Below are 19927 nucleotides of genomic sequence, written 5' to 3'. Positions count from 1 at the left end.
GAGCACCAGTGTATAGATGGGCGTCTGTGTTCCTGGGTTCTTTCCTGCTCCTGATCTGCCCTTCTGACCTTCTGCTGCTTCCTGGCATGAAGTAGTTATATGCTAATATGTGAATTATTTAAATAACAATAAATTATTAGCAGTACGTAGGAGAAAAATTTAGTAATAACGAAATAAAATGTGGAAGAGAGAGAGAGAGAGAGAGAGAGAGAGAGAGAGAGAGAGATTCCTTTCCTGCTACACATTTTTGCTTCATCAAAGGATCCAGCTCAAGTGCAACAAAAAAAAGCCCGCTACTCGCCTCTCCCACAAAAGTAAAAAGTAAAGAGTAGCCAGAAGAGAGGTCAATTTTGGGTGGAGAGGTGTCTTGATACACTTCTTGAAAGAGGTCATGTCATAGGCAGGAGGAAATACAGACGAAGGAAGGCTTCTCCAGAGTTTACCAGTGAAAGGGATGAAAGAATGGAGATTCTGGTTAACTCTTGTATGAGGGGTTTAGACAGAATAGGGATGAGCATGAGTAGAAAGTCGTGTGCAGCGGGGCCGCGTGAGGGGGGGAAGCATGCAGTTAGCAAGTTCAGAAGAGCAATTAGCGTGAAAATATCGATATAAGATAGAAAGAGGCAACATGTCGGCCGAATTTAAAAGTCAGTAGGAGGAGGAGAGCTGATGAGACAAAGAGCCTTAGACTCCACTCTGTCCAGAAGAGCTGTGTGGGTGGAGCCCCCCCACACGAGATGCATACTCCATACGAGGGTGGACAAGGCCCCTGTATATGGATAGCAGCTGCGCGGGGGAGAACTGGCGGAGACAATACAGAGCGCCCAACCTCGAGGAAGTTGATTTAGCGAGAGAGGAGATGTGAAGTTTCCAGTTGAAATTTTGAGTTAAGGATAGACCGAAGATGTTTAGCGTTGAAGGTGACAGCTGAGTGTTGTTGAGGAATAGTGGATAGGTGTTTGGAAGTTTGTGTTGTGTGGACAGGTGGAGAAACTGGGTTTTTGAGGCATTGAAGGACACAAGGTTCCTTTTACCCCAATCGGAAATGATAGCAAGGTCTGAGGCTAAGCGTTTTGCAGCCTCCAGTCTGGAGTCTTGTAATTCATGTTGAGAGGGTCTTCTGTTGATAGAAGTTGAATAATGCAGAGTGGAGTCATCAGCGTATGAGTGGATAAGATAGTTGTTATGGAAAGAAGATCATTGATGAATAACAGGAAGAGAGTGGGTGATGGGACAGAGCCCTGTGGAGCACCACTGTTGATAGGTTTAGGGCAAGGACAGTGACCGTCTACCACAGCAGAGATAGAACGGCCGGAAAGGAAACTGGAGATAAAGAAACAGAGAGGGATAGAATCCAAAAGAGTAAACATGACTCCCTTAGATGCAGTGTGTCCTAAACCTGCCTGATCATGTTCCTGGTTGATGTGTTCCTGCCATGAAGTACAAACCATTGCTATCTGAAGCTCCTCCGCTGCTTCCCTGCCTGTGCTTAGGGCGTCCACACCCTTGGTTGACACACTCACTATTTAACCTCCACTCACGAAGCTTTTTTTGTATTGTTTTGTTTTTTATATAATGAAATGCAAAAATTACAGTTTGCGCCCCCTCCATGTAACGCCTCTTGCCACCCCCTGTCCTGATGCCATAGAACACTGTGTTACTGATGGCCTTGCAACACATGACCATATAATTATGTGTGTGTATGTGTGTGTGTGTGTGTAGTACAGGGGATCCTTGGGTTACAACATCCTCAACCTACAACGTTTGGAGGTTGCAACGTAGCCCCCGTACATTATTAAAAATCCTTGTTTCGAGTTACGACACTTGTGTCAAATTACGAACTCCACCTGGGACTATATAATACCAGGCTGCCAGTGAAGGGATATCCATCACACCAATACCATGTGGGAAGCACTCCACTATCCACCACAGAAACAGAGAAAGACATGGCACTATATGTTACCAGGCTACCAGTGAAGGGATATCCAGCACACCAATACCACATGGGAAGCACTTCACTATCCACCACAGAAACAGAGAAAGACATGGCACTATATGTTATCAGGCTACCAGTGAAGGGATATCCATCACACCAATACCACATGGGAAGCACTTCACTATCCACCACAGAAACAGAGAAAGACATGGCACTATATGTTATCAGGCTACCAGTGAACGCAATATCCGTTCCAATCGCAGCGGATGGGTTAATAGTTTGCCAGCCAGTTTTTGTCTCTTTCCTGAACTTGAATTGGGCCAACTTTTTCCCATCACTGGAGGTTCTGAGCTCTTGTTTTTAGTGTTAGTGACTTGCCAACATCACCTCACTCTGCTAGTTCCCAAAACCTATTTAAATACTCTCACTTTGATCACCGTGCAGCCTGTAGCTTAACTTTCCTTCTTCTCAAGTTTGTGTGTCCTGGAATCTCCGGTGTCATGCTTTATATTTGTGTCTTCCCTCAGCCTCTCCAATGCCCATTGCTTCCAGATCTCCTTGAACTCTCACCTGTTTTGTAGTATTGGTGCTTTATCATCAGCTTTCTTAATCCCCATCACCCACTTAAATACTTTTAATTAGATCACCATGCAATTTATGTACTTTTTTTTTCTTCAGTTTCTTTGGCCTCAGATCTTTGTCATTTTAAAATCATGGTGTTGTCCTTCACATGTGGCCAGTGAGCAGAGTCACTCGGAGGCGGCAGCAGTGGTTGGCCAGCTGGTGGGCGGGCGAGGCCTCGACCTGCTGATCAACAACACCGGCGTGGCCCGCGCTCCACAGGCATCAACATGGTCAGGTGGCCGCAGGTGGTGGACACCTTCACGGTCAACACTGTGGTGCCCGTCATGATCTCAAAGGTACACGAAGGCAGGACAATTGTGGCGCCTAGTTTCCTCCTTCTCTTCCTTTTTTCTTGTTCCTCCTCCTTTATCTGTCTTTTACTTTTCTTTACCTTCACCCTCTTCTTCCTCTTTTCTTACTATTCTTCAAACACCTGACAGACATGTGATCAGACAGACCCAATTGTGGTTGAGTGTATTATTCAGTTGTTTATCAGTCAGTCAGTAGGGGCATACAGCTGGGGGTGTCACCTCACCTAGAGTCACTTTATAGAGAGAGGCCCGACATAGGCGGCCCTGTGTATAAGGCTGCTGTGCGCCATTTTTGGTTGAGGTATTAAAAACATAATTTTACCTAGTTTGGAAGCGGATTTGGCTGCTTTTTAATGTAACAATGCCTTGCTGCCTAGCCTTCGGATGTAGCAACATGCCACAGAGGGGATACAAAGTGTATAATTTAACTGCAAGGCCGCTGAGAAGACATCGGTGTACTAACAGTCAGTCATCTTGGGAGGAAACCATCGGTTATGACAGCAAGACACACACACTGCCATTGTGTGTGTCTTGCTGTCATAACCGCCCTCCCTTTGTACTGTCTATGGAAACCATTGTGAGAGAGGCACAGCTACAAGGACTGAAACAATCGTTCACCTCAGGTCCAGACATGATGAGGGAAGCCGTGGCCCTTATGGCCAAAAGTATTGGCTGTGATCTCCCCCACAGGGCTCCAGCTGTTATAACAGACTCACAGAACATTTATTGCAGCAATAGTGTGTGTGTGTGTGTGTGTGTGTTAACACAATAAAGAGAGCAGCCCGGCGAGTAATGGAATCAGGACCCCTCCACCCCCAGATAATTAGTTTACACTAATTTTCTCTCCATATGCTAAAGTTTACTGCAAGCAGGTAACGTAAAGGAAGCAACGTGCCTTTGCATTGATGGAGCTTGGGTAGTGTGTCAGCCACGTGGCCCATGACAAGTGTATCAAGGCTCATGACGTTCAGGAGGCAGCGTCCCTCTCTGCAGGCAAGGGTCAGGCGATGAAGGGATATGTAGGTAATAGAAAGACTTCCCCAACTGCTGCCGATAATGTTTTACAGCGATAAGTATTGTTAAATCCATCCATCACAGCAGCAACACTCAAAGAGAAGCACCCAGACTTGTGTGAAGTCTCTCAGTACCCTCTGAGCGCTGCCGCCTCTCAAGGTCGTCAGCAGCCCGCCGTGACACGCATATATCACAGGCTACGTGGGTTACTGAGTGCCTATGCTGAGACAGTGGCTGATCGTAAGGCTAATAATAATCTCCTGTCACCTTCTAACGGCACATTCCAACGGCTGGTGACCAAATTATGGTAAAGTATAAGGGCGTAATGGTGGGTTGGCGATACCTGTTGATGTAGACACAAACTGTCTCATATTTATTTTCCCAGAGCTCGTTGGCTGCCGGCTCCCTGCTGGCTGTTAGGGGAAGGTGTGCAGGTCTGACACAAGTGTGCTCAGTTTCAGTGGACGACCCGTATGGCTGTGCAACAGAAATACAAAAGAGAGCGTGTGCCAGCATTTGAAAAGCACGGCGAGAACAGGGCCAATAATGGCATCCAAATCTTAGGTTGTTGGGACTCTCTCTATCAAGGGACTCTAACCTCGCCCACCCTGCTTCCCCATCCCTGGCCATCCCTCCGGGCAAGTCTTTATACAGGGGCCTTCCCATGTAAAGTACCTCATGGTAGGATCCATTGGCCTCCTCCACTTTAGGTTGTCTCTTGGTGCTCCTGGTACCAGGGCCATGGAGACCAAGACACAATGTGGCCTGAAGCAACATTAAAGTCATTCAAGACAAGGGAGGAGGCAGTGGCTGAGTGGTTAGCGTGCCACTCCCATGTTTGCCGCGTTGTGGATGATGTGGGCTAGAATCCGCCGCTACCACCTGGGAATTTTTCAGTCACCGCTGAGTGGCCTGAGCCTACCCACATGCTGTCCTGAAGACCACCCATCAACCCGGACTCTACAAGAACTGTACAAGTGAATCAAGAATGAGCTCGGGGGGCAGTATGAGCCAACTATAGACGGCGGCACTATAAACACCTGCCTGCGCCATAACAGGCTTGGGCCGACCACCAGGCCCAACCAAGAAAGCCTACTGGCACTACAGGCCAGGACGTAGAGGGGGCACTATAAGTGTTTCCCACCTATCAGTAGCAGCACACAGTGTGAATAGACATGAAGCTCCAGGTGCCTCAGACTCACCTGTACTACACACTCAGTCAGTCGCCCCAACAACAAATGCTACAGTTGGCTGGAGGTGCCTAGAGCCACCCCCTAGACACTCACCTTTGATCAATCTATATGCGCCCTTCAGAGTAGTGCCGGGGCTCTAAAGAGCATGGGATCAATCACTATGATTCTCAAAGATGACCAGGAAACAGATGTGTGATGAGACTTACAGGAAACACTATTTAACAGATAACTGGAGGAGGGAAGGGAAGGGATGGTGTGATATCTGGCAGAGCTTCATAACCTCTGCATCACTCTGTATAAAGAACTGGCTGAGGAGTGAAGGGTGTAGTATCAGGCCGGGCTTCATGCAGTACACCATGTAATAAACTAATATTAAAGCCTTGATATAATGTACTAATTGACAGGTGAAGGGAAGGGATGGTGTAGTAAATGGCAGGACTGTATACATAAGTTCTCTATTTAACAAACCAATTACCAGAGCACCAAGTCTCCTACCCTGAAGCAAATCACAGTAATGCTGAAGTCTAACACCTCTTCTCTTCTTTCATTCTCAGCAGTAACCAGGAAGCTGATGTGTCATGAGACTTACAGTAACTTATGGAACAGACTCATTGGGGTGAAGGGAAGGGGCAGTGTCATACCTGGCAGAGCTTCCTTCATACAGTAAACTGTGTAACAGACTCATTGGGGTGAAGGGAAGGGGCAGTGTCATACCTGGCAGAGCTTCCTTCATACACTAAACTGTGTAACAGACTCATTGGGGGTGAAGGGAAGGGGCGGTGTCATACCTGGCAGAGCTTCCTTCATACACTAAACTGTGTAACAGACTCATTGGGGTGGAGGGAAGGGGCGGTGCCATACCTGGCAGAGCTTCCTTCATACACTAAACTGTGTAACAGACTCACTGGGGTGAAGGGAAGGGGCAGTGTCATACCTGGCAGAGCTTCCTTCATACACTAAACTGTGTAACAGACTCATTGGGGTGAAGGGAAGGGGCGGTGTCATACCTGGCAGAGCTTCCTTCATACAGTAAACTGTGTAACAGACTCATTGGGGTGAAGGGAAGGGGCGGTGTCATACCTGGCAGAGCTTCCTTCATACAGTAAACTGTGTAACAGACTCATTGGGGGTGAAGGGAAGGGGCGGTGTCATACCTGGCAGAGCTTCCTTCATACAGTAAACTGTGTAACAGACTCATTGCTTTTTTGTTTCATTCCCTTTCCTTGCCTGCTCTTTTTCTTCCCACTTTTCCTTTTACTTTCCCAATACTTCCTTTCCTTCTCTTCCTTTCTTTCCTTTCTTTTTCTATTACGGTAAACTACTTTTCAATCACAGACTCATTGCATTTTTAATTCATTCCCTTTCCTTGCCTGGTCCTTTTCTTCCTTCCTTTCCTTTTACTTTCTGTCTATTTCCTTCCCTTCTCTTCCTCTCTTTTCTATTACAGTCTCACATCCTGAAGCCCTAAGTCTGGCAGATCACAGCAATGCTTAACTCTAATGCCTACACTATTCTCTCAGGCTTTGCTTCCTCAATTGAAGGCTGCGGAGGGGAGCGACCTGTGGGTGTGGCGAGCGGCCGTCAGCAACATGTCCTCAATCCTCGGCTCCATCCAGAACAACGACCGAGGTGGACTCTACCCGTACAGGGCCAGCAAGGTACTTCAGAGCTGGTCTCCTGAAATGTCATAATTATATAAGGAAATGCTAAAGAAAGGAATGAAAAAAAAAATGAGGTTGCAGTTATGGATACAAATTTAATACATCTCAGCCAGACGTTGTATTCATCCTGATTTACGAATTACAGTTTGGTTTTGGTTAACTCTTGCATCAGAAAGTTGGACAGCATAGGGAAGAGCTTGAGGAAAAAGTCTTGGGCAGAGAGGCCACATGAAGGGTCTCTAAAAGCATTCAGTTGCTATGCTTTTCTTAACCCGGTAGCAGCAGGGATCATGTCTCTTAACGGTCCCTCCAAGCGAGAAAAATGAGAAAAAATCACCCCTCACTCAAACCATTTCATAATATATATCAAAGGATTTGTGATCAGATTATGTATCATCTGTTTTGGGGGGTTTATATCATGGCACAAATTTGGCCTGTCGCTGCTACACGGTAAAACCACAAATTTAACCCATCGCTGCTACACGGTAAAGCCACAAATTTAACCCATCGCTGTTACACGGTAAAGCCACAAATTTGTCCCATCACTGCTACACGGTAAAGCCACAAATTTGGCACGTCGCTGCTACACGGTAAAGCCACAAATTTGTCCCATCGCTGCTACCGGGTTAAGAGTATACAGCATGAAAATAGCATTGCAAGGTGATGGTAAGTGGAGCAATACTGTGGGAGACTTTGATGAGGGTGATGAGGCCCACTAAGGTATATTTGTATAAAGGTTAGTGCCATGGAAAAGAAGGGAAGGGAAGGAAATGAAACGTAAGGAAAGGGAAGGGAAGGAAAGGAAACGTAAGGAAAGAAAAGCAAAGGAAAGGGAAGGGAACAGAAGGGAAGGGAAGGAAAGGAAACGAAAGGAAAGAAAAACAAAGGGAAGGGAAGGGAACGGAAAGGAAAGAAAAAAGGAAAGGAAAGGAAAAAGGAAGGGAACGGAAAGAGCAAGAAAGGAAAGAAAAAAAATAACGTAATAGAAAAATAAAGGAAGAGGAGAGAAGGAAATAGAGGGAAAGGAAAAGGAAGAAAAAGAGCAGGAAAGGAAAGGGAATAAGATAAAAAGAAAACAGTAGAAAAAAATAAGAGAAGGGAAGGGACGGGAAACAGAATGAAGAGACCAAGGTTGTAACGCGTCCATCTGAGAATTACCTTAAACCCCTTTGAGACGTAGGTTGGTATTCTGGCACGCATCCGCCTCTCACGTCAACTCTTCCCAAAGGCCAAACAGTAGATTGATGGGGTTCTCCTGAGTGATGGTCTCGTGTAAAAGTCCCCCTCCAGCAAGGTTGTGACGAGTCCTTTTGAGGAACAATTTTAACAACCTTTGAGAAGTAGGTCGGTATTCTCAGACTTCCGCTTCTCACGTCAACTCTTTCCAAAGGCCACAAAGGAGATCAATTGCATCCTCATGAGTCTTCTTCCATATTCATGATGCAGAAGCCTCGTCAAACTATCACCAAGGTCATAAAACTACCCATGGAAATGCCCACAACTCTTTTGAGAACCTTTTCAAATGGGTGTGTTTGGGCACTTGAATGTCTCCCAGCAGGATCGGCTGACTTGCCCCAGCCGTGAGTTACGTGGGTGCCCCTTGGCCTCCTCCACGCAGGGTTTTCTCATACAGACAACCCCGTGAGCAGGATCAACATCCAGGAGGCGTGCCACGTGCCCATATACCTGGAGTTGGCGTTCACGGACTAAGCTGGCAACAGGCCTCGATTCAGTTTCCTGGAATAGTCGCTGGTTTGATACGAGGTCATTCCAGCAATACCCTGTGATCCTGCGAAGGCACTTGGCACCAAAGGCATCGACGCGCCTCTCCACGTCACTGTTCAGTGTCTGTGTGGGCCAGGCCCGTCTGTTGAGTGACTTCCTGGTGAGACCCACCATTGTCATGCACTGTGCTACCAAGGTATGTGAAACATCTGGGGACTTGGACATCCTCACCACATGCATGGACAGACTGAACTGTGTCATCCAGAAAGCCTTCAAACACCTGGACCTTGGTTCTGGCCCAGGAGGCCTTCAGCCCCAGCAGCTACAGGTCCTAAACACTGAGAGCCATCATCAGAACCTCCAGCAATTCTGAGAAAAGTGTATACAGCATCATCAGCAAAAACAAGATCAGTGACCGTGATGTGCGAAGCAAGGTGTCCCAAAGCTTGGTGCACTAGTGTAGACCATGGGCAGTATTACACATGAACAACATGTGTCCTCAAGGCCTCCTGCTTACATCTGTGAATGGACGACACGTCTACATCTGGGAAAACAGACCAAGGTGAAAACAAAGGAGTTGGGAAACTGCCTGTAATGTGCCATTCCCTCAAAGAGAAGAAATATTTAAAAAAAAGATCAAATTTAGTTTCCGGTGTCTTTTATTTGCCTCTCAAAAGAATTGAAGTGATAGGGAGAAGGAAATACAATAGGAGGAATCAATGCTGCTCCAGAGTTTGCCAGTGAAAGGTATGAACAATTTTTATTTTTTTTTTTTTATGTCGTGGCCTATTGCGCCGGTAGGCTTCTTCCCAGTGGATCCTGATGGTCGGTCCAAGGCTTCTTCCCGGTGGGGCCTGATGGTCGGCCCAGCCCGTTCTGCCACAGGCGAGTTTTATAGTGGCGCCATCCTGCATTGGCTCATGCTGCCCTCCCAGAGCTCATCTTTAATCCTAGACTCTAGAGTCCGGGTTGATAGGTGGTCTTCTGGACAGCATGTGGGTAGTTTTTAAGGCACTCGGCGGCGGCTGAAAAATCCCAGCTTGGTGGCACCGGGCGGGGATTGAACTCGTGTCGTCCTGAACGCGGTGCCCACGCTATCCATTCAGCCCACTGGTCAGCTCTTGCATAGTTAGTAAGGGATGAAAGAGTGGAAGTAATGTTTAACTCTTTCACTGATATATATGTTCTTTTTTTTATAGGACCTTACTGCATAGAATGTCATAGGCTACTATACTTGGCGCCTCCCATGACTTTATCCATTCCTCTCCTCCCAGACGGCTCCCAACGCAATCACCAAGTTCCTGAGCATTGACCTGAGGGACAGCAACACCCTGGTGGGCAGCGTGTGGCCCGGCTGGGTGCAGACTGATATGAGTGGCCGCAACGCTCCCCTCACACCGGCACAGAGCATTGCCAACATCTGCATCTTCTCGGCCCATGAACGATGCACACCACGGACAGTTTTACCAGCAGGACGGCACCAAGCTACCCTGGTGATTGCTGTTTGTCGAGGTGATTCCGTTTTCTCTTGTCTGGTGCACTCTTTTCACTTTTTATTTTTCAACAGTAGAGGAGACAAGAAATAGGCTTAGCAGTCATGTGGTGAGTGCCAATACAATTGTCACATTCAAAAATAGACTAGATAAATTCATGGACAGCGATATTAGGTGGGGTTAGATACACGGGAGCTTAGGGTCAAAGGAGCTGCCTCGTACAGGCCTACCGGCCTCTTGTAGACTCCTGCGTTCTTATGTTCTTATGTTCTTATGTAATGCACAAAAAGAAAAACTACGCTGGTGATTGCTGGGTGTCAAGAGGGTAATATTGTTTTCCTCCTTTCTGGTACAGTATTTTGTTTGTTCGTTATTTTCTACAGTGGAGAAGACAGGAACAAGGTTGAACTAATGCATTGAAAGAAAAACTACCCCGGTGATTGCTGGGTGTCAAGAGGGTAATATTGTTTTCCTCCTTTCTGGTACAGTATTTTGTTTGTTCATTATTTTCTACAGTGGAGAAGACAGGAACAAGGTTGAACTAATGCATTGAAAGAAAAACTACCCCGGTGATTGCTGGGCGTCAAGGTAATTCTGCTTGGCTCTCTTCTAGTCTAGTGCCTTCCTTTTCTACTACTCCAGGGAATGACCCAAGCGTATGAAACCCTTGTTAAATATGTGAGCTTGGGCACCAAAATGCTTAAAAAGAATGGCCATACAGTAAGTACCCATTACTGTAAGTCCTAACATACCCATTATTGATCCAAAGTAATATTTCAGATGGTTGTGCTGCTAGCTAGAGGCCGCCAAGGACCTGAGAACAGCATGCAGGCTCAACACTGCTGGACAGACCAACACAAGTGGCTCGGGAAGTGCAGCCGTCCAGGCCGGTGTGAGCCTTGCTGTGTTGTGCCAAACTCTGTGTACATAAGACAGAAGTAAGTTGTGCAGTGTAAAAAGCCATTAGGTAGTGTAGTATCTGTACATTTCCGTAAATAAAGACTGATGCAATATTTTCACATCATGCTGCCTGTTGAGAAAAGGAAAGGCTCACAGAATAGCGGGGAAAGTAATGGAATGAACTGAGGCTTGTTTGATATGTAGGAAATAACTGAGTTTAAATCATCATTAGTAACCTGACTGGGCCTTTGTAATGAAAGGGGTTCCACAAGGCTCTGTATTGGGTCCTCTGTTTATTATTTATGTTGGTGACTTGGGTTTGAAAATAACACCAGATTTTTGAAGCAACATGTTAGTATTTATTAAGAGTTTTGTGGCTTGCTTGACTTTTTACTCCATTTTGGGGACAGTTAGAGGTGTTGGATTTTCAGGTTTAAGTGGAGATGAGGAAGGGAGGGTGGAAGAAGGGGACAACTAGTAATAGGGAATAGAGGGGAAGGGTGTGAGATGGGGGTGAGGGTAGAGTAGAGGAAGAAAGCGTGGGAGGAGTACTAGAAGAGAAGAGGAAAGAAGGAAAAGTGTCAGGTAGAGGTTTGTGTGGGGCGAAGAAGGAAGGCATTGGAGGGAAGAGAGGGGAAAAGAAGAGGGAGAATGAGAGTGCTGGGGAGGAGTTCGGAGTGAGGAAAGGGAGAAATGGGGGAAGTTGTAGAAAGGGAAGGAAGATAACAGGAACAAAAGCGACGAAAAGAAAGGGAAGGGAGAGAACTTTTAATCAGGAACGAAAGAAAAGAGAAAGTGAATGAAAGAAAACAGATGGTACAAAACAGGAGCTAAAGAAAGACAGATCAGACCACGCCGGACAACAATAATCACGACTAGGGAAGACTGGTGAAATAGAAGCTTGAGCCTAACACTAACACTAATGAAAGGGGACAGAGGAAGGCGACAACGTTAACCAAGGCGAGGAGGAGCCTAGCGTGATGAGACAGAAACGAGGTGGCGGCAGAGCGATGGGCGGGGGACTGAAACGCACTAAGAGAAGAACCAGCGAGATGAAACAAGGAAGGGGCTGGCTGGTAAAGGGTCTGAATCTACACGAATATGTCTGAACAGTGAGGGAGATGTGGATAAGTGGAAGAGGAGAGAAAGGAGAAGGGGAAGAGGCAGAACACAAGGAGAGAAAAAGAGCATGGAATGAGGGAAAAATTGAGGAATGAGAGGAAGGTGAAAGGGAAAGAAAGGAAACAACCCCTAGAAAAGAAAACAAGGAGATTAGGGAAAAGAAAGGGAGAGAAAGGAAAGGGGAACAGGGGATGGGAAGGCAGAACACTAAGAACAGAGGCTAGGCAAAGGATAGGAAGGGAGAGGGACAATCGGGCAGGAAGATTAAGGAAGAGGGAGGAAAAGTGGAAGAAAAGAGGAAAGAGGACGGACGGAGAACAGGGATGAGGGGAAGACAAGGAAGGATAAACAACAAGGCAATGGTGGCAAGGTTGAACAGTGTGGGAGATGAGGAAAATAGGCCTAGAATGGAAAACAAGGGAGATTAAGGAAGACAGGGAAAGAGAGAGGGAAAGGGAAAAGAGGAAGGGACGGGGAACAGGGATGAGGGAAAAGGGATGGTAAACGACAGGGCAAAGGTGGCAAGGTTGAGCAGTGGGGGAGATAAGGAGACTAGGCCTAGCGAATATGACAAGATTAAAAAAAAAAGAGAGGGAAAGAGGGAGGAAAAGGTAACAGGGGATGGGATAGAGAACAGGGATGAGGGAGAGGCAAGGGAGGGAGATGAGGAAAATAGGGCAAGTGCAGATAACAAGTTGATTAAGGAAGAGACAGGAGATGGGGAACGAAAAGGTAACAGACATGCGTAATCGGAGTAAGACTATTCAGAATATGGCAGAAAGTACGAGTATAAAAATGATCATTACTTTTTCTCCCCTTCGTTGTTTGGTTAAGCGGTTACAACGACTCTCCGGGGAATCCTAACGGCTGCCTTACATTAATAAACCTATTACTATTATTATTATTATTATTACACACACACACACACACACACACACACACACACACACACACACACACACACACACACACACTGCAATTCAAAAATATCCTCAGGGTTAACTTCATGGGACTTAGTTAGTGAGATACGACAAAAGGAAGTTAAGAAAAAAGGGGCGTCTGAATTAAGGCTGTAAACTGATGGGCTTGTTCATCTCTGACGCTTTGGCTTCCTCGGACAGAACATACAGGAGGAGGAGGAGGAGGAGGAGGTGGGGAAAAACAACGATTCCCTGCATAACTTTCCACAGCGGCGGCAATTAATTTATAAAGTCAACTCGGCGTTATTTCCACATGGCAGCCTGCTTGCCTTTGTTTAGCGTGTGTGTGTGTGTGTGTGTGTGTTTATGTTGATTTTCTGAGGAGGTTTATAGCACCTACTAGGACTTCTCTCTCTCTCTCTCTCTCTCTCTCTCTCTCTCTCTCTCTCTCTCTCTCTCTCTCTCTCTCTCTCTCTCTCTCTCTCTCTCTCTCTCTTATTCTTCTTCTGTTATTTTTTCTTACTTTTCTTTATTTTCTTCCTTTTCTTCCTGTTCTTTTTTTTCTTCTTTTTCTTCTTTCTTCTGTTTTCTGTTTTCTGCTTTTATTCTTCTCCCTCTCCCTCTCCCCCTCTCCTTCTCTCTCGGTGAAGCGGAAAACCTCAAGTAATTTCCAGCGTCTCTTACCTTTTGAAATCAGGTCGCGAGGCTGCACCTTTATCGGACACTTAAGCCTTTAATTGCCACACCTGAGCTAGATTAAGGCCAGAGTGCAGGATTGAGCCACTCCACCACACCTTCCCCCTCACACCTGCCTACTCACCTTTGCTTACCTCAGTCAATATACGCCTAATTTTTCCCACCTGTCTGTCCTTCAAATTTTCGCTTCCAATCTATCCTTCCTACGTTTACTCTTATCAGTCACTGTCTCTAACATTATCTTTTCGCACCTTGTTAATGTCGTGTCTAATTTATCTACCTGTTCTTATCTGGGCTTCCAATCATTGTTTTCTACGTATAGTCTTATCAATCCCTCCTTCCTTCAAGCTTACCTTTCTTAACCTTGTCACCATCTTTGCTAATATATCTACTTGTTTTTCTTATTCTAACTTTCTATCTGTCTTCCCTAGTTTTAATTATGCTAGCGTTCTATCTCTCTACCCTAGTTATTATCAATCTTCTTCTCCTTCCAACTCACTTTTTCCAGTCTCGTCAAATTCTTTCATAAATCGTCAAGCTGGCCTTCTTATTACGTCTTCTTGTATCTATTTCCTATTTAGAGTTTCACCAATCCCCCTCATCATCCTCAATCTCTTCACCCCCTCTCTTCCTTCCCCTTCCCTTCCTCTCCTTCTTTTCCTCCCCATCTCTTTCTCCCCCTCCTCTTCATCCCCTCCTTTCAACATCTTCTCTTCGTCTCACCTCTTCTTCATCCCCTTCTATTCCTCCTCCTCCTCCTCCTCCTCCTCCTTCCCCTTCCCTTCCTTTCATTCTTTTCCTCCCCATCTCTTTCTCCCCCTCTCTTCCAGGCAGGCAACACTCTCTCTCTCTCTCTCTCTCTCTCTCTCTCTCTCTCTCTCTCTCTCTCTCTCTCTCTCTCTCTCTCTCTCTCTCTCTCTCTCTCTCTCTCTCTCTCTCTCTCTCTCTCTCTCTCTCTCTCATCATATCTTGAAGTTCGTTCCCTCTCATCTTCCTCCCCTTCCTCCTCCCTCTTCCTCTTCTCCCTCTTCCTCTCCCCATTCTTCCTCTTCCTCCTCCTCCTCCCCTTCCTTCCTCTACCTTCCACACAGTCTCGAGGAAGTGACTTGATAAAGGGCTTTGCGTCGTCTGTTCTCTACTTTCCCAGGGTCATCCATCAAGGGAACGCTTCTTCGCGGCAGCCAAGCGTGTTTTGCTATTCGCCGCACGCGTCCCCAGACCTTCCTTTTGGCTGGCCGGGAAGCAGGTGCGGGGATGAGGCCGGAGGGCAGCATGGGGACGAAGGAAAGGACGGAAAGCTGGCAAGGGGTATGAAAGGACTTGAGGCTTTGCGGGGAGGAAGAGCGGACTAGGAGGAGGTTGTGTGGGGATGAAGTAAAGAAGGAAGAGGGGGCGAACAGCTTGAGAAATGAGGAAAGATGAAAACTAGAGGGTTGAGAAGTGATGAGGAAGTAGAGTAGGGAAAACTGAATAGGAAAGCTGAGAAAAGATGACTAAAATAAATGAGAAATGAGAAAAGACAAAAATTAGAAAGAAGAGGGAAGATGAAATAGAGAAATAGGGAGGAATAGGGTGTCGAGGGAAGGGAAGATATGAAAAAGAAAGCTGAGAAACGATTAGCAAAATAATAAAGAACTGAGAAAAGAGAAAAATTAGGAAGATGAGAAAAGATGAAGAGGAGGAATAGGAAGCTAGAGGGTAAAAAAGAAGTGAAGAATTGATTAAACTGAGAAAACATGACTTGAATGATTGAGAATTGAGAAAAAAATAAAACTAAGAAGCTGAGATAAGATAAGATCGAAAAATACGGAGCTAAAGGATAAAAAATGGATGTAGACTTGATGAAAAAGAAAAAAAACATTGTAGAAGTGAGAAAACATGAAAAATGAAAAGTGAGTTAGAGGGTGAAATGACTGAAGAATTGAGGAAAACAAGAAACCTGGGAAGAAAAGATGAAAAAAAGAAGACTGGGGAGCAGCGTCAAGGTACAAAGAGACTGAAGAGACGAATAATACGAGACATCTGAGAAATGAGAAAAGATAAAAAATAAAAAATAGGATGAAGGGAACGAAAAAACAGAAGAAAAAAAGAACACAATTGGGGAGGGGAGAAACAAATGGAGATAAATCAGTAAAAGGAGGAAAAAAAATAAAAAAATAAACCACGAAAGAATTAAGAAAAGAACTCGAAAACTGTGACAAGGGGAAAGAAAACAGAGAACCGGGAGCATCACAGAAAAAAAAAAAATCGCGAGGGGAAATGAAGCACAGAAGATGAGGGGGAGGAAGAGGAGACAGAGGTGGAGGAGAAGGAGGAGGAGTAGGAAGAGAGAGGGAGGAGGAGAGGGAACAGTCTGTACCTTACTTTTTCCAATCTGTGACTCTGAAGCTAACCAAATCATCTTGTTTGAGGGACTGACCCGACTCAGGACGCGAGGAGAGAAAGATAAAACAAGGGATGGAAGAGAATCAAGGTATGAGGATAACAAACAGCGAAGAGAGAAAGAGAGGAGGTGAAGAAGGATAGGAATAGAATGATAAAGGAAAAGGAAACAGTGAAGGGAAAGGGGAGATAAAGGAGGACAGAAGAGAGTGTAGGAAAAAGGGAGGAAGTAGACGAAATAAGATAACGAAGAGAGGAAGCTAAAGCAAAAAGAAAGGAAGTACGAATCAGAAAAGGAGAAAAAGAAAACCGAAAATAGAACGGGAAGAGGAGAGAAAGAAGGGCTAGAAAATACAGATGAAGGAAAACAAGACCCATAAGAGAAATGAGAGAAAGGAGAGCAAGAAGAGAGAAATGAAGGATAATAAGAAGGGAGAGAGGAGAGAAAGAGGAAAGAAAACAAAATCAAGATGTAGGAAGAAAGGTTGCAGTAGACAAAGCAAGGAAACGAAGGGAAGAGATAAAGACGAAACAAAGGACAGACAAAGTGAACCAGGACATAAAGAAAACAAAACCGAAAAGATGATGAGGAGGTGAAGAAAGACCCAAAAAGACGAGAGGAAAAAGTACCATAAGAGAAAGATGAAGGAAAAGAAGAACGAGAAGAGTTAGAGGAAAGAAGGGAGGACTAAAAGAGAAAGAGGAAAGAAAACAGAAGTTGAGGTGCAGAAAGGAGGGGAGGAGTTGATAAAGCAAGTCAACGAAGAAAGGAAGAGAGGAAAATAAAACAAGGGGTAGAAAGAGGGAATCAGAGTGTAAAGAAAACAAAAGCTATGCCAGAAAGAGGAGAGGAAGATAGACAAGAAGAGAGAGAGGAAGGAAAACAGAAGTCGAGGTGCTGAATGGAGGGGCGGAGAAGATAAAGCAAATAATAGGAGGAGAGCGCAAAATAGAATACAAAGGAACTAGGGAATGAACTTGGTGAGGAAACAAAGAAAAATAGAAAAAAGGAGAGAAAAAAAGAAGAAAAATGAAGAACACACATACACTAGGGAATAAACTTGGTGAGGAAACGAAAGAAAAATAGAAGAAAGAAGAGAAGAAAAGAAGAAAAATGAAGAAAAATGAAGAAAACAACAACTAGTGACTGATAAACACGACGCTTCACAACCACCATCACCACCACCGCCACCACCACCACCACCAACAACAACAACAACAACAACAACAACACAAGAAGAGAACAAAGTGAGATGTATGCCAGAATTTGAGAGCATACCATCTCTCTCTCTCTCTCTCTCTCTCTCTCATGGACGTGACTGATACATGATTGAACGCTCTGACGTTTTCCTTCGGCTGTCCATCATGTGTGTGTGTGTGTGTGTGTGTGTGTGTGTGTGTGTGTGTGTGTGTGTGTATGAAGTACATATACGTTTGAAATGAAGAGGGAAAAATGGGGAAAAAAAAATATAAAACAGAGGGGGGAAAAAAAGAGGAAAAAAAAGAAAGGGAAAGTGGAAGTGGGGAAGACAGGTGGGAGGGAAGGGCATCTGCGGGCCACACATGTAATCAAGCTATTTCCGGCAGCCAGGTGATACTTTCTGATGAAGGCTGACATCTGCGTGTGTGTGTGTGTGTGTGTGTGTGTGTGTGTGTGTGTGTGTGTGTGTGTGTGTGTGTGTGTGTGTGTGTGTGTGTGTGTGTGTGTGTGTGTGTGTGTGTGTGTGTGTGTGTGTGTGTGTGTGTGTGTGTGTGTGTGTGTGTGTGTGTGTGTGTGTGTGTGTGTGTGTGTGTGTGTGTGTGTGTGTGTGTGTGTGTGTGTGTGTGTGTTGTGGAAATATTTTAGTCATCCATTTCACAATCTGATGTTAAGAAAATTGAGTCACACAGGATATAGAAATGATGAAAGATGAATATATATGTGTAATTGCTCTCTCTCTCTCTCTCTCTCTCTCTCTCCCCATATCACACTGTCAGGTACAGAAGGCGAGTCACATAGAATGATCGAATTTCTAGAAGAAAATTATCTAAGCCAAATGGTTTCCAGGCCAACTCGACAAAATAATATACTCGACCTTGTTATAACGACCCAAGATAACATAATCAGTAGTGTCACGGTAGGAGAACACCTCGGTTCTTGCGATCATAAATTAGTGCGCGTCGACATTAAAGCTCAATCATCAGTGACTGAAAATAAAGTAAAGGTGCCCAATTTCAAAAGAGCTAACTTCTTATAAATAACAACAAAACTAACAGAAATACAACTATCAGATGACGGCAACGTAGATGAAGCCTGGCTGTTTTAAAAATCACTTACTCACTCAGCAGAACACATTCGTCCCCTTGTGCGAGAAGCGAATTAACACTAATAAAAGCCCACCGTGGTTTAATAGCGAAATTAAACAATCAGTCAATGAGAGAAAATTGTTTTACAGGTTAAAGAAAGAACAAAGCACGCCCGAAAACATTAGACTTTATAATGATGCCAGGCGACGAGTAAAAAGACTAGTAGGTCAGGCAAAGCGTAGATAGGAAGAAAATATTGCAGCCAACTGTAAAAATAATCCGAAATCTTTCTTCAGTTACATAAACAACAGAAAGGTGATCAAAAGTGGTATTGGACCTTTAACAAACAGCGACGGTGCACTAGTGACTGACAGCCAGCACATTGCAAACCTCTTAAACAATTACTTTTCCTCGGTGTTTAATACTAACAGTCTTCCTCTCGCTACCACCAACACCAGTACTATTGTAAATCTCGAGCATGCATTGCCTAATTTTGAAATAACAACCGATGAAGTCCTTAAAGCTCTCCATTCACTTAAAACAAATAAAAGTCCTGGACCTGACAAAGTATATCCAACTCTGCTGAAAGAAACAAAGAGCGAAATACTCTCCTCCCTCACAACCGTATTCAATATGTCCTTGCGACAAGGCATCTTCCCTTCAGATTGGAAAAAGGCTAACGTGACACCGATTTTCAAGAAAGGAGACAAAAAAGTACCAGGTAATTATAGGCCCATTAGTCTAACTTCGGTTGTAGGTAAGCTACTTGAGGGCATAATTAGAGACAAAATTGTGAATTACCTTGAAAGCCACTCATTGATTGGGGACTCACAACATGGCTTCCGAAACAAAAGATCCTGCCTATCAAACCTATTAACCTTTTATAACGACCTCTTCACTGTTTATGACGTAACCAAATCACTGGACGTAGTCTATCTTGATTTCCAGAAAGCGTTTGATAAAGTCCCGCATCATAAATTACTTTACAAATTAAAGCAAATAGGTATTGACGGTCAAGTAAACCAATGGATCGCGAATTGGTTGAGCAACAGACAACAAAGAGTAGTGATTGACGGATTTAACTCAGAGTGGGCGCCTGTCACTAGTGGCGTCCCTCAGGGCTCGGTCCTTGGCCCAGTGCTCTTCATTATTTACATCAACGACGTGGATGTTGGACTTAATAACCGCATTAGTAAATTTGCAGACGACACAAAGATTGGCAACTCGGTTCTCACTGACCAAGACAGGCAAAGCCTCCAAGAGGATTTGCACAAAATTTCAGCTTGGTCGGATAGATGGGAGATGCCCTTTAACGTAGACAAGTGCCAGGTCCTTCAAGTTGGAACGAGGAATAAGAAGTTCGAATACGAAATGCGCGGCGTTAAACTCAAAAGCGTTCAATGCGTCAAAGACTTGGGGGTCAAAATCGCGTCAAACCTCAAATTCTCACAGCAATGCATCGATGCAGCAAATAAAGCGAACAGAATGTTGGGCTTCATTGAAAGAAACTTTGTATTCAAGAATAAAGATGTAATACTCCCGCTCTACAACAGTTTAGTCCAGGGGTTCTCAAACTTTTTAACTCGTCGACCCCCCAGTGAGACTTCAAAATTTTCATCGACCCCCTAGCTTTAAATGTAACGGGCTTGTCGGGGGGCGTTTAA

The 19927-nt window shown here is 44.9% G+C and overlaps 1 long non-coding RNA gene and 1 pseudogene across 1 annotated transcript; both read left to right on the top strand.

Moving 5' to 3' along the window:
* The window catches only part of LOC126994611 (C-factor-like), a 42876-nt pseudogene extending 32903 nt beyond the window's left edge, over positions 1-9973 (top strand).
* Positions 9974-9987: 14 nt separating this feature from the next.
* On the top strand, positions 9988-10970 carry LOC126994612 (uncharacterized). Its single transcript, XR_007749345.1, has 2 exons — positions 9988-10545; positions 10738-10970. It is a non-coding gene; the product is annotated as an uncharacterized LOC126994612 (long non-coding RNA).
* The last annotated feature ends 8957 nt before the right edge of the window (positions 10971-19927 follow it).

The sequence above is a fragment of the Eriocheir sinensis genome, unplaced genomic scaffold, assembly GCF_024679095.1.
Source record: "Eriocheir sinensis breed Jianghai 21 unplaced genomic scaffold, ASM2467909v1 Scaffold833, whole genome shotgun sequence".
NCBI lineage: Eukaryota > Metazoa > Arthropoda > Malacostraca > Decapoda > Varunidae > Eriocheir > Eriocheir sinensis.
Note: the sequence above shows the minus strand (reverse complement) of the source record. Positions and strands in the feature narration are given on the sequence as shown.